Here is a 15520-nt window from a genome sequence, read left to right on the forward strand (position 1 = left end):
TAAACAAATCAGTTCACGTGAATCTGCATGAACACACAGCAGCCACAGAAAATAAACAGTAGAATCATATTTACATGCATGCCGACACTCTTATTTCTCATTATCTCTATCTCTATCTTGAAATGTTTTTCATCTACAAAATTACCATGAATGAACAGCACAGGGGGATCTGAAACGGTCTCGGATGAGGTGAATCACATCCACTTATACATATACAGTGCATTGTATCGTCTGGAAGGTGTTGAGATCCATCTGTCATGATTGGTTTATTGGTGGGTAGTGTGTCTCCTTTCCTCCCCCAACTTACTTATCCTCCCACTCATACACACCTACATGCTCACATTCTCTTATTTGGCTTTCCTAGCAGTGTTTATTTCCCTCCTTCTCCCGCCTTACGTTTTAGGCGAGATTCTAATTTCTCTCTCTTCTGCTCTTGATTCTCACATTTGTTTTTGGCAAGATTATTCTGTTGGTTAATGCTTAATCTGGTGAAGACATTTTGGCACTTATTGGTGAGATTGCATGCCTACAAATACTCATGTGTTCACAGGAAGTAGCAATGAGGTAAACTGTCGATGAATCCAACAGCTTGCCTGTAATCAATCAATCAATCAATCAAATTTTATTTGTATAGCACATTTCAGCAGCAAGGCATTTCAAAGTGCTTTACATAATTAAAATAAAAACAGCATGTGACATTGAATAAACAGTGAGAAAGTGGGCCGTTCAGGATTTTATTCAACTTGAAGCTGCATATGATCTGTTCTGCTTCTGTTTCTGTGTAATTTCTGTGCATGACACCGAGATAAGGTATACAAATGATTAGAAAGGGTCTGTGTGTCTGGGGTCAATGTAAAATGAATTTTCCTCCTTACCTGACAAAGTATGACCTTCTCCTTTATGTAATTCCTGATCTCCTTAATGAGAAACTATCTGTAGAGGCACATGTAATATTTGAAGGTTAAACAAATGGAAGTGGCTGTTTTTATGACTTGTTTTCCAATCAGAACGTTAGCATGATGGTAGAATAATAACATGATCTGAGATTGTGCTTCTTCCTAAAGGACCAGAAATAAAATAGAAGTACAGCAACACTTTTTCATTCACTCATTTTATTCACATACTTTAAAGAAAAATACCAAACCTCAGAACTTCACTTATTCAAATTCAAATTCCAAATAATTTATTGAGCCCAAAGGGAAACTAAATTCAGTTTGTCATCTTTAACGTCTTTAAACCCTAATATAAAGAAGAAGAAAAAAAAGAAAACTAAGCATAACATTAATTTTGAAATGCATGCCTTTGGAAGTTTGATCACAAAAGCCTGATGGCCTGAGATCTTGGACATATCATGAAATTCTTTTCCATCGGCAGGACAGCTATCACTCCCCATGTACACTGTGCTTTTGCACAACTGTGACATAATCAAATAAAGCTTGACTCAAATAAAAAGACTATAAACCAGGACATAATCCCACATACTTTACTTTCTGAGTAATGTTCACCTTAAAAAAGGTGTATTATGTAAAGTCAACTTTTAGGAATTTTACACCATGTTGTAATGATATTCCTTTATCAAATACATAGCTTAAATTTTTTTTCATGCATGTCTGAGGAATCTCCCATGGCTGCCATTTCAAGTGCCTAAAAACTTGTGCCCACAAAGTGCTAACTATTTTCACAACGCTCTTCCTAGGAGCTGTAGTCTCCAGTCTCTACCTCACAGAGCACCCAGGTCTTCCCCACACAGCTCCTTCAGACTAGTGGCAGCAGCAATTAGCAGACAGCTGGTGAAACTGGGCAACTGCTGAGCTCATCATATGAACTATTTATCAGTCCTATGCTCCTTACAGCTATTGTTAATGGTGAAATGAGAATCAATGTTGTAATGACATACTGAAGGCAGAGAGTCAGAAAGAGTAGGAGCTTCTTAAAAGGACAGGGGTCAAAGGTCAAATTATGAAGTCAAATTTCTTTTGAGTAATTTTTTATATTAGCCTGTTAAAACCAGCCGGTGGTCCTAAGCTGTTTGCTTCGTACAGATGGTCTGGGGTCTCAGCTATTGACAAACAAACTATCTAAAATAAATTTAAGTATCTGAAATAAATAAACAAAACAACCAATTTTTTTTTTTAATGAATGCTTAAGTTTCTGTAAGCAAGATTGTCCAAAAGAAGGCTAATTGAGACCAATAAACTGGACTGAAAACATTTATCATCAGAAAGAAAGAGAGAAAAGAGAAAAATGATAAATCATGCTAATCCCATGATATCAATGTATCATGTGATTAATTTATATATTGATTTGTTGGTTTATTGTTTTCTCGCCCGGAACGTTAGCTGGAGGCACCAGCAACCCTCCCGACCCCACTGAGGGACAGGGGTGTCAAGAAAATGGATGGATGGACAGATGGTTTATTGTTTATTACTTATTGCGACAGGCCTGTAGACTGCACAATAATTATGATTCCTGGTTCTGGCCTGGTGGCCGGGCCTAGTAGCTGATGGTTGAACCTGGTAGCTAACAGTGGAGCCTGTTAGCTGGAGACTGGAGAATCTTGTCGGATATTTAGTATTCAAGTTCCAAAGCTGGCAGTCCACTAGCACTGCTTTCAGCTCAATGTTAACATCAACAGAGTAGATACTCTGATCAAGGCTCATTTGTTAATTGGTTCAGCTGCTGATTGCTGCTGCTGTTTAAACAAATGTTTAGGAAATAGTGTAATAGTGCTTAGCTATATAATCAGTGCCATTTTTATATAAAAACGGATGAATCTATTTTGTAAGACGAGTCTGCTCCTCCACCTACCATGGTTCAGCTTGTTTTTGTATGGTGCGTATGAGTAAACTCAGGTGGAGGACAAACACACAAAACCATTGGCTATTTTTGCTTTTTGCCTGGCGAAATCTTCATATAGCTTCCCTGTGTCTCATTGCTCATTTCTTCCTTACTTTCATCCATTGGCTCCATGGAATTGATTTCCACCTGCCTGTCTGCTGCCTTTGTGAGCAACGCGCATTCTAGGGATGAAGAAAAAAGAAAAAAAAAGAGTGAGATCGTAGGCTCTACTTTTTTTTTCATTTTACGAAGACTTTCACACTCCTTCGAAGAATGCTTTTCCTGCTCACCCTTTACATTTTTGGGATCAGAAGAGAGAATATGTGGGCACAAATGAATCAGGTTGAGTCTGGTGGGGCTTGTTGGTGGATGTTGAAGAGACAGGTAGCCTTCAACCCACATAATCAATTCGACAGCAGAAACATTCTTCACTTGACTAAATGATAACACACCTTGAGAGGCTTAGCCCCTGACATGAGAGAAAAATAGCTGTGTGGAAGAACTATAGGGGGAGATGTAGGGGAAGTTTTGACTGGACAAAATTAACTCTATCATCTCGCCAATGCAAGGATTTAGTTTTTGCTTTTGTCCAGTACACATGACAGTTAGTTTGTTGATATTACTGACTGTAATTTATCCTTAATGAGTACTAGTACTATTTGCTGGCTAATATTTCATCTTCCATTAAAATATTGACACAAGTGTTCCCTGCTGTCGTTTCTCCTCTCCCATGCTGCCTCAGAAGTGAAATAACATGGATGTTTTCAAGAAATTATCTTCCATTTATAAACAAAAAAAAAAATGTCACCGTTAGATTGCTGCCAAGTTTGTTTTGACTCTAATGTGGAATTGCTGTGTCAGTATCATTAGTTCAAGTTTTAATTGCTGAATATCACTACTTTTATTTTTTTAATGGAAGCCTCCACTCCTATACAGTCTGGCTCATCGGGCAATCAGGTAAGATGAAACGTTTAGTGAAAAATAACATTTTTGAAACATGCCTCTTTTATAAATACTTTCATGGCGTATTGCTGTATTGTAGTTTTTTTATATTCTTTATCATATTATGTAACTATATGAGTGAGAAGAGGTGGCAAAAATAAATAACTCAGGTAGAGAAACAGAACAATGTGAGTCCATCAGAAGCCCTTTTTTGCCCTCTACTTTGTGACATTTACAATAATTATGATCTAAAGTTGCTAATGCATTTGAACATGTCTCAGTTTTTCTGTCTTTTGTAACATCACTGTTTCACTAGGAGCTCTAGTTTATACTCTTTTTTTCCCCACTCCTAGTTCAAACTCAAAAACTGTCTGATTACATATTTTGCAGCTTGGACTATGTAAATGAGTATGTAGAAATGTTTTAAAGTACAATTTCAAAATGTCTTTGTAAAGAAACAAAAACTGAAACATGAAAATTTCGCACTTCACCAAATAACGTTTCTAAATCGATCTTGCTAAGAAATGTGAGTGGTTTTACTGGAGACACGAGCTTTGGAGTCCCTGCTGCGCTTGTACAGAGTTCTGGTGACTCTTTGTCAAAGTCACTGTGGTAAATTTTAAAAGTGGATCGGTGGAGATAGCTGTGACTGTGCTCCTCTGCTTTGGTTGGGAGCCAGTTTTGTAGTTTGACTTCCAGTTGACTTCCACTCCAGATGTTCTCAGCTCTAGGCTGGTGTGTTTGTTTATGTATGTGTGTAGATTAATTTTACCTACGGATGTGTGGATGTGATCGTATGCAAATACTTTTGAGAATTCTCCATGTGAAAATATGTTTCCGTCTTTTGTTGTCTCGTGTTCACCTTAAAGAATTTGTCCTTTGAGTTCTTAGGAAGGATCTTTAAAATACATAAAGCATTTTACAGCATAAAACGCTACTATCTACTGATTCTGCATGTCAGAAGGAATCAAATTATCTTGTTGGGTTATAAATGTCTATTGTGCAGAATGATAAGGAGCACCATTTTTTACCTCCATGCTAAACTTAATTTGTTTGCAACTGAAACTGGGGACATGCTATATGATTTTTCTTTTTTGTACAATTTTACGCCCGATTTCCAATCAGCAAAAATCTGCATCAGTCTGCACTAATTGCAGTCAGTAAGCAGGGCGATTTGGCACAAAAATCTGTTAGTATGAGATTGGGTGAAGACTTGAATCTGTAAGTATGAGAGGAGAACCAACCTGAACAACAGCACCAACAATAATTATCTCTGCTCAACATTAGGTGCTAAGACAAGCAACACCATTTAGCATGTTTTAAAATGTCCATGTAATTTACTGAGAAGACAGGAAACAGACTATCTGTGATCAAACCACTTATTGGAATTAAGCTTGCATAGTTTGAATCACTGATAGCCTGAGTTAAGGCTTACTCTCAGCCTGCTCTGACTCTGGTTTTTTCCCTGTATCCAGTCCTTCATGGTTAAGTCCAAAATGCAATCACTTAGTAATAAAAGCAAACAAACCTACGTAACAAAAGGTTTAAGTGGGTAATATCAGTCGATGTAAATAAGTAACCTAAATAATGGGCTTTATACCCACAAAATACATTTTATAATAATGAAATGCATCTTATTCATTAAACAGAAATACATATTTATATTCCAAGCGGGGTAAATATTATGCCTTATTTTTATTTTATTTTTTATAATTCATGCCAGTTAAATAAATATTTTTATTTTATGTTGAATTAAGTATCCTGAAAAAAGATAAACTATAAGGATGTTGGATGTTGAATGTTCATCTGTTTATTTAGACTTCAAGAATGTTGCAACAATTATTTTTTTTCAGGTAGGCTAAGTGGGATACATCTGATATGAGGAAGTTGATTCATTTCTTTCATGTCTACTCAATGTCTTGAGAAATGAGATTCAACTTGGACTTCCCCTTCAAAAACTAGAGACTTGACTGGACTTGAGACAACTCTGCAGGGACTTGCTTGGACCTGGCCCTCTAAGACTTTAGGCTTGATATGAAGTTGAGAAAAATGACTTGACTATTTGAAGTGCTAGTTTTTTCTTTCAACTATGATAATAGCACACTAGATAAACTTTTCAGTGTTGAGTATCAGTGTCTCTAAAAATCAAAAGATGTGGTTTTATTCACCATGAGAAAGAAAAGCAGCCAAACAGGGGTTTCTTTTTGTTGGAGCATCTCCAGGGCTCCATTCTTGGGATGCTGATGAGACCGGATAAACAAAGATATAGAAATGGAAAAAAAATATGAGATGCATGCTCCCTCAGGAAACGATTGAAGAGTTTGAACTGCTGGAAGTATTTGTCTCTAACAGCCCTGCTTTTAGACGTTTACTCATACCACTTGCAGTGATGCGTTTTTGATTCCCATTGACTCTGAATTGCAGTTCATTCAGTCTGCAATTCCCTTCCTTCTTTATTTCTTTCCATTGCTCTTTCTCTCTCTCTTTTTATTGCGTCTCATCAGCCATGGGGAAACAGCACAGCTGCTGCTGTGATGCCACTCACGGCCAATGTGCCCTGACAGATTCCAATTAAGTTGGAAAATGTAACTTATGAATATTAGAAAGTACTCTGACACAAACATCATCCCTTTCTTTTGTTGTATTATGCAGTTTGTAGTCGAGGGTCTTTGTTGGTCCATGATTTCGATGACGTTTATTTCTTCACCACTCTTTTCTCTCTATCTGGGGCTTCCTCTCTCCCTGAGGGGTGTCTGTTAACTGTTGTAAATATCCCTGCTATAAACACATAAGCTCTCATTTATGGCTCAAGATGTAGTTTTGTCAGTCAGTGCATCTCCAACCTCCACCTCTCATTCAAATAAACGATGATGCCCAAGGGAGATAAGTACGTGATGGTTTAACAGAGGAGAATGGGGGGAAAAAAAACTAAATTGCATAATATTCCATTTCTGTCTGAGGTAGATTGATAGATTTCCTAACTGAATAGCTAGGAATAACAAGGGAATATCTACTGTATCAGATTTTTTTTCACAATTCATTATGTCTGTATTTGTGTCTGTCAGTTTGTTTATGACTGAAATGCAAACCTTAACATTGCCAACACTGTGGCAGTTACATTAGCACATGACTCAGTAGGCGGTTTCATTCTGACAGATTTCCGTTGTCCCTCTGCTGAATGAGAGCATTCCTTTATGCTGCCAGTACCAGGGAGCATGTGTGAGTTCACTGTTAGAGCCATGACGCAGAGGCATGGGTCTACTGATTGGCCCGTAGACCATGTGTGACCTCATCTCAACCTGGCAACTCATGTTACTTCAGATGGCGAGATAGATTGCAATTTTAATGTCTATGCTTCTCGAGACAGTCTGTTTCTTTATTTAATGTAAAACAAGTTCATCTTAAAAACAACAACTTAATAGTTTCCTTGACAGCAAAATAAGTTAAAAAGTAAAACTGTATTGTGCAACACATCAGGAAAGTCCCCAAATAACTCTATAAATATATATCATGATAAATGTTGCTTTAAAACCTATAGTAATATGTATTATGAACATAGTCTGCTGGGAAATTTTTGACAGTTCTCAAGTTTTATTAATAAAAGCAATCCCTTCATGTTAATATACATATATAAGAAACAGCGATTTCTAGTTTAGTCGGCTGTCAAATGCAGTTTTAATCATTTTACTTTTAACTTTTTTAGGAATACATTTGAGCAAACTGCCATGTCAATCAAATATGTTGTAATATTTGTGCTGCAACAACAAATGATTGTAATCTTGACATTTAATGCAATAAAAGAAAAGAAGGTCTTTGGCATTTCTCTTTTTTGATAATATTTTCATGGTACTGTGGATAAGACCACAGACATTTTGGATAACTCTAAAAGGGACCAGAATCAAAATCAATAAAAATGATGAGAGCTGTGCAGTTCTCCCTTATCCATGCCACCTATTCCAACACCACTGATTGGATCAAGTGGTTGAGGGCCGCTGAGTGTGACTGAGATTCACGGATTCCTCCAGAATTGGAAAAATAAATCCAAAATACTCGTACAAGCTCATAATTCAATTTCAAGCTAATGAAAGCTTTTTTTGTTTATGCTTTGATCAATTCCATAAAGCATTAAAAAAATGAAAGAATATTTAATATAACAAATTTCATATATATAATAACAAATTAACGGATAAGATATCTATATTTTTATAGTGACAAAGTCTGATTAGGTTGTACTTGTTGCACAGGTTTCAAAAGCATTTTGTTTAACAAAAGAGTTTTCAAAGTGATAGATAAAAGAGTATGGATGTTAATTGCAGCCTTTGTGGACCTTCAAAGGTGTTTGTGAGAAACAATGTCAAAATGCATTTGGAAACTTTTGAGTTCTTAATATGATGAAAAGAGCTGTCTGTTGTCATTTACTTTCTTGCTTTTCCTTGTTAGTTCGTCATACTTCTGCCAACCATTTGTCACTCATTTTAAGTTAAACTATAGATATCTTGTTAAGTCTCAGACTAGAGGTGTGCCGATCGATCGGCCACCGATCATAATAGGGCGATTTTCGTGTAAAAGTGTATGATCGGTGATCGCCGATCATTGTCTCTTGTTGCCGATCACACAAACCGATCACCTACTTCTCATTTTGCAGCCTGCCTGTGCAGCTGGTCTCCTCTTTCCCTGCACAAACGCGCAGCAACAAATCCTAAGCGATGTGGAACTATAACGCACTGAGTGAATGAGGACGTTTGCGTATTGCGGCGGAAAATTGAAGCACGTCAAAATGCATTAACACAACGAAGCTAATACCACATAAAAACAATGCCATACTTGACGGAGTTTGGCTACATCGAGGGTCTCTGCAGTAAAAAAGACATACGGAGCGATCAGATAGCAGGTAAAGCAGCGCACAGCTACAAACACTCACCCGGATTAGCATGACGGTCAGAAAACTAAACTTATTTAAGTCTTCGAGCTGCGATGTAAGATGCTGGTTCTGCTCTCGCTGTTGAACCGCTGCTATGTGCTACAGGTAGTAATATTTCACAGATGGAGCGCCGCTTCTGCTCCACCTGGTAGTGACTCTCACACCGAACCTCTGCTTAAAGCTGCAGCATCTAACCTAAAAAAATACATTTTACATACGTATTAAAACTTTTGCTGTCCTAACATGAGACACATAATCTCTAAAAAAAATAATCGATCTCCTCCCTGCTCTGCATAATTACTCCGCTCAGTCAGAAACAGCCACTCAGAACTAGCAGTAATCAGCTAGCCGCCATGCTATCAGGAAGTTTTCATTCAGTAACTCTGGATTGGTTATTGTAATGGATCCTGTATTTGCCTTTGAAGGTTAAGTTTTATACTTGAATTTTTTTGGCAATGTTGAGAGGTTTTATTTGGGCTCTTTGCATTATTTAGCCTCTTCAGAGCCTTCATGTGTTTTTAGTCTGTTAAAGATAGGATTATTGATAGCAGAACAATTTGCACAATGCCTGTTTTGTTTAGTTTTCTTCTTGGAAAAATTATTAAAACAAGTTTTTGTCAAAATTAAGGTGAATTCATGGTTCCTTTTTTCCACATAATGTAACCGGTAGTGTTTATGATAAAAAAATTTAAATTTTTTTTTTATAAATGTGATAGGTATTGGTGATCGGTATCGGTATCGGCAGGAAAAAACCTGATCGGCACATCTCTATCTCAGACTGAGCTAAATGGTTGATATTAAGTCTGCAAAAAACTGAAAAGCTTGCAATAGTGTCCTTTTTTTTGGAAATAAAATAAATAAATTATAAATATAAAAGCTTCACAGCTTGGAGTACCTGTAGCTGTTTCATAGCTTTATAGATGCAATGAAAGCCAAAAAGTGCTTTGTAGCTTATAGTTTTGATCACAACCCAACACAAAAGCTGGATGGATGGGTTGATCTTTAAAGATAGCTTCTTTGCCCTTTTTTGTAATTTATGTACCAGTTATCTGCACAACAATATATAAGCTTCACACAGAAATATACCTTTTGTTTTATAATGGTATGCAAAACCTATGCTTGCTTATGAGCAAGTACATATTCAACATAAAAGTGCCATTGTATCATGCATGATTGGTTTGGATAGTTGTTTGTTTTTTTGTTTTTTGTTTGTTTGTTTTGTTTTGATTTTGGACACTTTTTAAAGTTAAAATGTTGCAGTTTGTCTGGAGGGGAAGATTAATATTCAAAGATGCACACAACTTATGTCTCTTTTTTTATCTAAACGTTGATGTATGACCTCAATTTAGCTTACTTACTGAGGGAGCACAAGAAAAACAAAAGGAATAGTCAAATTCATTAAACTAACCAAAGGACCCAGAACCAAATAACCATTCATTTTTCTCTTTTTAGTGATGGCTGAATATACTGTGATAGTTGCTCTGGTTGGGTGAAGCCTGGCAGCCTGGACACTTTTCATGGAGCCAACAATAAATACATCAAGCAAAAGCCTTTGCTTGGTCCACTGGGGACATTTTACATATACATGTAATCCCTTGTCCAAATAAACCTGGGAAAACTGTATGATAAAACACAATTTTCACTGGTCAACGGAGGAAAAAAGTAGCTCACATTCTTCAAAAATATTCATCATAGATGAGGGAAGGAAATTACGTATTGGCAACACATTCTTCCCTTCTGGCTAAATAAGGAAAGACTGAAGTGTGAACATATGTTTGCGTGTGTGTATGTGTGTGTTTTTGTAAGTCCGCATGCACATAGAATTTATATGGACATTTCATCTAAATAAATTCACAAGTATTTTTTTCTCTTAACTTAAACTTCTCTAAAATAAAAGTCTCAGATTTAAATATATTTTATTTCACACTGATGTTCCAATCTTTTTAAATATTTTAGTCTAAATTCTTGTTCAAACACAGGCGACTGATGTTCCAACACTTTTTATTCACACTGTGTTTAAAGATTTTTAAAGCAAATCAACAAAGCAAATACTTTATTTTGGAGTCAAAACTAGACAGGAAACGTTACTGTCTGGGACTCTAAAAGAGAACATCGTTTGTGCCTTTATCTCTGTTACCAAAGGCAGTCCATTATTTGTTAGTGGCATCCAGCTATAGGCATTCGTTTGCAGTGATAGATTAATATAATAATTCCTCAAGAATCATTCCAGAGACAAATTAGAGAGTATCATTTCTCTTTTACTTTGTATTTCTTTTGCTTTCACTTTTTTTCCTCTATCTGTATGTTTTCATCTCTGGTTTCCTCACATACTCTCCCTTTAAACACCACCAGTGCAGGGCCAGAAGAGTCAATCACCTGAATGAGAAAGTTGTATCTCACCATACAGGAGGTTGTTATTTTGGCTTGGAGAGCTTCAAAAGTAATATGTGGCCTGCTCTGTAATGTTGGCCACAACTAAAGGTGGACATGAAACAGCCCATTAATCTTTAGGGCACTGGCAACCTTATACTGTAAGCTCACAGTTTATGTGTGTCCTCAAATACAACACAACACTTTCCCTCTCCATTCCTGACACCCACTTGCTACAGCCAGTTGACCTTAGCACTAGGAAATCAGTTTTAGCTTAGGGATCAGTACCCACTGCCAGGCCCTTTTGCCTGCAATTTCATCAGTCTGGCTTACAGTGAGTGGATGAGAGATGAACAGAAAAAATGGTTAAGGTTATCAATACCAAGATCATAAAGCACAGGACATTTACATAATAGAATCGCAACATTTTTAATCAAGTTGAACACTGGGGTTGCTACCTATGGCAAACAAACCTTTATGCAGGCATGACTTGAGATGATGGTAAAATTGAAGACACTCTGCAGTATAATCAACACCCTGGAGCCCTAGCTATCTGACATCTCATTTATAGCTCTTCTTTAGTTTCCACAATTGGTTGGAAAACAAAGGACAAAATCCACCCTGAACTTTTTTACAAAGGAAAAAAATAGAAGGACTGACACATTTACACCAATCAGTATTTGCAGGAGTCCCAATATACTTGATGTGGTCTCATTGGTCGAGGGTGTCTCCACACACCAGAGGTCTTGCTTGTGCCACTAAATTAACTTATAAAGCCTGCTGCAGAGGCAAATATACCAATTTCATCGGACAGCTCTTTTGCAAAATGAGGGACTCTAAACACATGAATGTCTCGAGCAAAAGTGAGTGAAAGTCATTGAACCTTTAAAGAAGAACCTTGGATTAGAATTAAGATCTAGATTTGTATCAAGTGGTCGTCCCTGCAGGACGAGAAAATAAGCATAGCTTCCCCAGAAAAAGTCATGTATCTATAGTCACATTGGCAAAACAGTCAACTCCCCCACTGCCTGAAAGAAAAGGACACATGTCCTAGCAGCTTACCAAGAGGGGACATAGTTTTTAAACCTTTGGCCGTAACTGAAAATAGATCAGTGAGTGCATTGTGTAATCAAACACTTTTGAAGCAAGGGTTGTCTGTTATTGGGCATTGTTTTATGAATTTGGATCCAAATTGGTGTATATTAGGTTGTCTCTGTTGCTGTGCATCCTCATTAAAGAGAATATTTTGCATCATCAGTGTCTTTGATGGGTATGTTGATGGGTATGATCTTGTGTCTCCTCTAGTTGTGATGTAACTGTAGCAAAGGAAAACAAACTACTTTTTATAATAAGGGATTTTGTGAGAACCTAAATTGTGTTGAGGGGTAAACAAATGGGTATATAAGAAAAGAGTAAACATATATTTAATTTATTAAATTAAATGTTTCACAGCAATGAATCTGTAAGTTTACTACCTGGTTTGCATGCCAACTTCAGTCTTCACCAAAAATACTTCAGAAATCTCAGTTAACAGAAAAGTACCAAATCAGCAAACCGATACCCTTTACTCAAGATTGTTACACAATTATAAAACAACAAGATACACTGAACGCATAAAGATTGTTCTTTATGTAATCTTTGGAATTATCTCTGATTCCCAGCCATTTTCCGTTTGCAGTGTGTTAAAGTGGTTCTGTTTTAGAAAGAAGCTGAACAAAAACGTCCTGTGGTGAGTTGGAATGCCCTTTGCAAAGCAAGAAGTGGCCCATGAATCAAGCACTACTTTTAACAAAGAAAACTAGGAGAAGTCAGGAAGGGGAAGGTTACATGCTAATCCAATTAGACGGAGCTTAAAAAAAAACAAGTTGCTCCCACCAAGAGAAAGGCTGATTCATTCGTCACCACTTTCTGTTCCATTCTCTGAGCTCCATGGGTTTTTCTTCTCTTTCGGGGCCATGATGAAACTGTGCTGAGAGAATACCTAAACATAAAGTTTCTTAAGACAGAAGGTGGCCCAAAAGGCAGCACTTCTCTAACTCAAATATTTGTTGTAAAGAGAATTATTCCTTGTCGCTCCACATGATTGCTTTTGGTAGTTAAAAGGACAAGGGCAATGCTTTCAAGTGATCAAATATTCTCAGAGATGACAGAGAAGCTTTCGGTCTAGACCACAATACAAGGATAAAACATATTTTATCTCTCTTTCTATTTCATTATACCAGATTTGGTGAGGTTGTTCATTATTCTGGATTAGGTCAGTCTGGCCACAAAGGAACAATTGAGCAAATAGTGGAAATTAAGTTTCAACATGTGTAACAGCAGCAAAATTGGAATTTGCATAATAATCTGGTGGATGTCACACATTCTTGCTAATTATTTAATCTTTTGACATAGGATAGATATAACTGCTGTTGTTATTCATCGATGAGGAGAGCTTTCAGAAACATCTGGCTTTCATGGGTGTAATATACCTATATAATGCATATCTGAGTGATATTCTAACTTGCATAGCCACATTTATTTTCAAAAGAAATTGAAAGTTTCAAATGCATTTTATATATTACAGCAGAGTACACAAACTGAATAAGAGTGCATGAATGACGTATGTCTCTCCGTTCTTGTCTTCTCTTATGAAAATGTTGTGTAAGCTGCTGCCTGGTATTCGTCATTCTGTTTGATGCTGCATCATAATTTTAATTAAAACAGCATTTCATCCTTGTTTGTATGTAATAAATTTCAAAACAAAGCAAAAATGAATGAATGAATGAATGGTTTCAATTTTCAAAAAACAATCCTACAGTTTTAAAAAAATCAATATGATAGTATTAGAAAATGTGACACAAATATTGTCACCAGCAATGTGGTATTCACACAATATCTTAAAATTACTAGTATCTTGTTTAGCGATAAGTCACATTTACTTATCCAGAGCCATCAAATAAAACAAAGTAATTCTCTAGCCATAATCCCGACATTTCTTTGATGCTATTTTTTCCGCTCATTTAAACATACTTAAATAAAACTTAAATAAAACTGTCATTAGAAGGATGCCACAGGCTGCATGCTACTTGCATCCTAAATATAAATCAGAGTTGATGGTACATCGTACAGGTCACATACCTCAGCATGTTGCAGAACTACTCGTATGTTTTTGAATCAGTGCTAACATTGATTTTCATATCTGCAGTAAATGTTTTAAAGAGGAATCATGACCTGTTTCTTATGGTAGGAAGGCGTAATTTTGTGTATGATGGAAAACAATGGAAATGCCAAGCATGGTAAAATAAGAGTTGCAATACTCACGTTTGTGTGTACCATTTCTTTCTAAATCTGATTCAGTGCAATCAGATTGTGAGATCTACACAGATGATCTACACAGTTCATCTGTGTAGATCTGTAAATACAAATACCAAAGGGGTAAAAGGTCTAATTGTCCTTGAAAAGGGTGTGCTGCATTTTTTTATGTCTTCTGCCACATTGCCCAGAAGTACTGCAGCGGGCTGGGAGGAGTTACATGGTGTGTGTGGCAGAGGTGCTGTTGGTGCCGGGTGATGGGGCATTACTCTCGCATCATTGACTTCATTACAGTCTCTTTCACATATTCATCCCTCAACCATTTTAAATGCCCTTGCCAGCCTCTAATTCACTTAATTCCATGATTATCAGTTCTGACAGCGTTCGGGCAGAAAGGTCAATACTTTTTGTGATATGTACCTGAACCTTCCCACACTGACTCAAGAGCGGAGAAACTTGCTGAAAGCACAGCAACATGATGTATTGCAATCATATGCTGGGAGTTGGTTTTTATTAAACTTTCATTGTTCGCACACTCACTGGCATATTTTAGGCGTTTATGCAAAAGGTATGCATCAGGACACACCAGAACAGGGGGAAAAAAGCCTGAACAATCCCACTTACGCAGCCCTACGCTGGCTACAATCACCCATTTCTCTTTCGCTTCCCTTTGCCCGTCTGTCTGATGAGATCGAGGTTGCCATGCCGTGACTGTACGCACCAGACACACGAACAAGTGTTTCCCCCTGAGGAGATGCAATTTAAATGGGAAAGCAACATGACAGCTTTGCCACATAATCAAATGCCACACCCACAGTTACACACCACCACTTCTGTTGCGGGAGGGATGGCTTTCCATTCTCCTCTTTATGCATGTAAAATAGGCAGCACAATCTCATGTCATCCCCTGCACTGAAAGTCCTGCATCTGGTGGAATGTCCTTTTTGTCCTCGGTGCTTTTATGGGCATGAAAACTTACCATGAAAAATTACCTGTTCCTGTGGATCTTTTGCAACGAAAATGATTGAATGATATCATTCATGTTAGTGTTGTGCTAGTAGATGTAATTAATTGTTAATTTTTAAATTGCTGATGATCAGGAAACTAGTGAAATAGCTCAGTCTCAGTTATTGCTAAAAATAAAATAAAATAAAA

General features: G+C 37.0%; 1 protein-coding gene across 1 annotated transcript in view; it reads left to right on the forward strand.

Annotated features, from left to right (window-relative positions):
• Positions 1–15520, forward strand: part of erbb4b (erb-b2 receptor tyrosine kinase 4b) — a 298712-nt gene that overhangs the window by 113544 nt on the left and 169648 nt on the right. The window lies entirely within an intron of this gene.

Source organism: Poecilia reticulata, chromosome 2 (genome assembly GCF_904066995.2).
Source record: "Poecilia reticulata chromosome 2, P_reticulata-male-v2, whole genome shotgun sequence".
Taxonomy (NCBI): domain Eukaryota; kingdom Metazoa; phylum Chordata; class Actinopteri; order Cyprinodontiformes; family Poeciliidae; genus Poecilia; species Poecilia reticulata.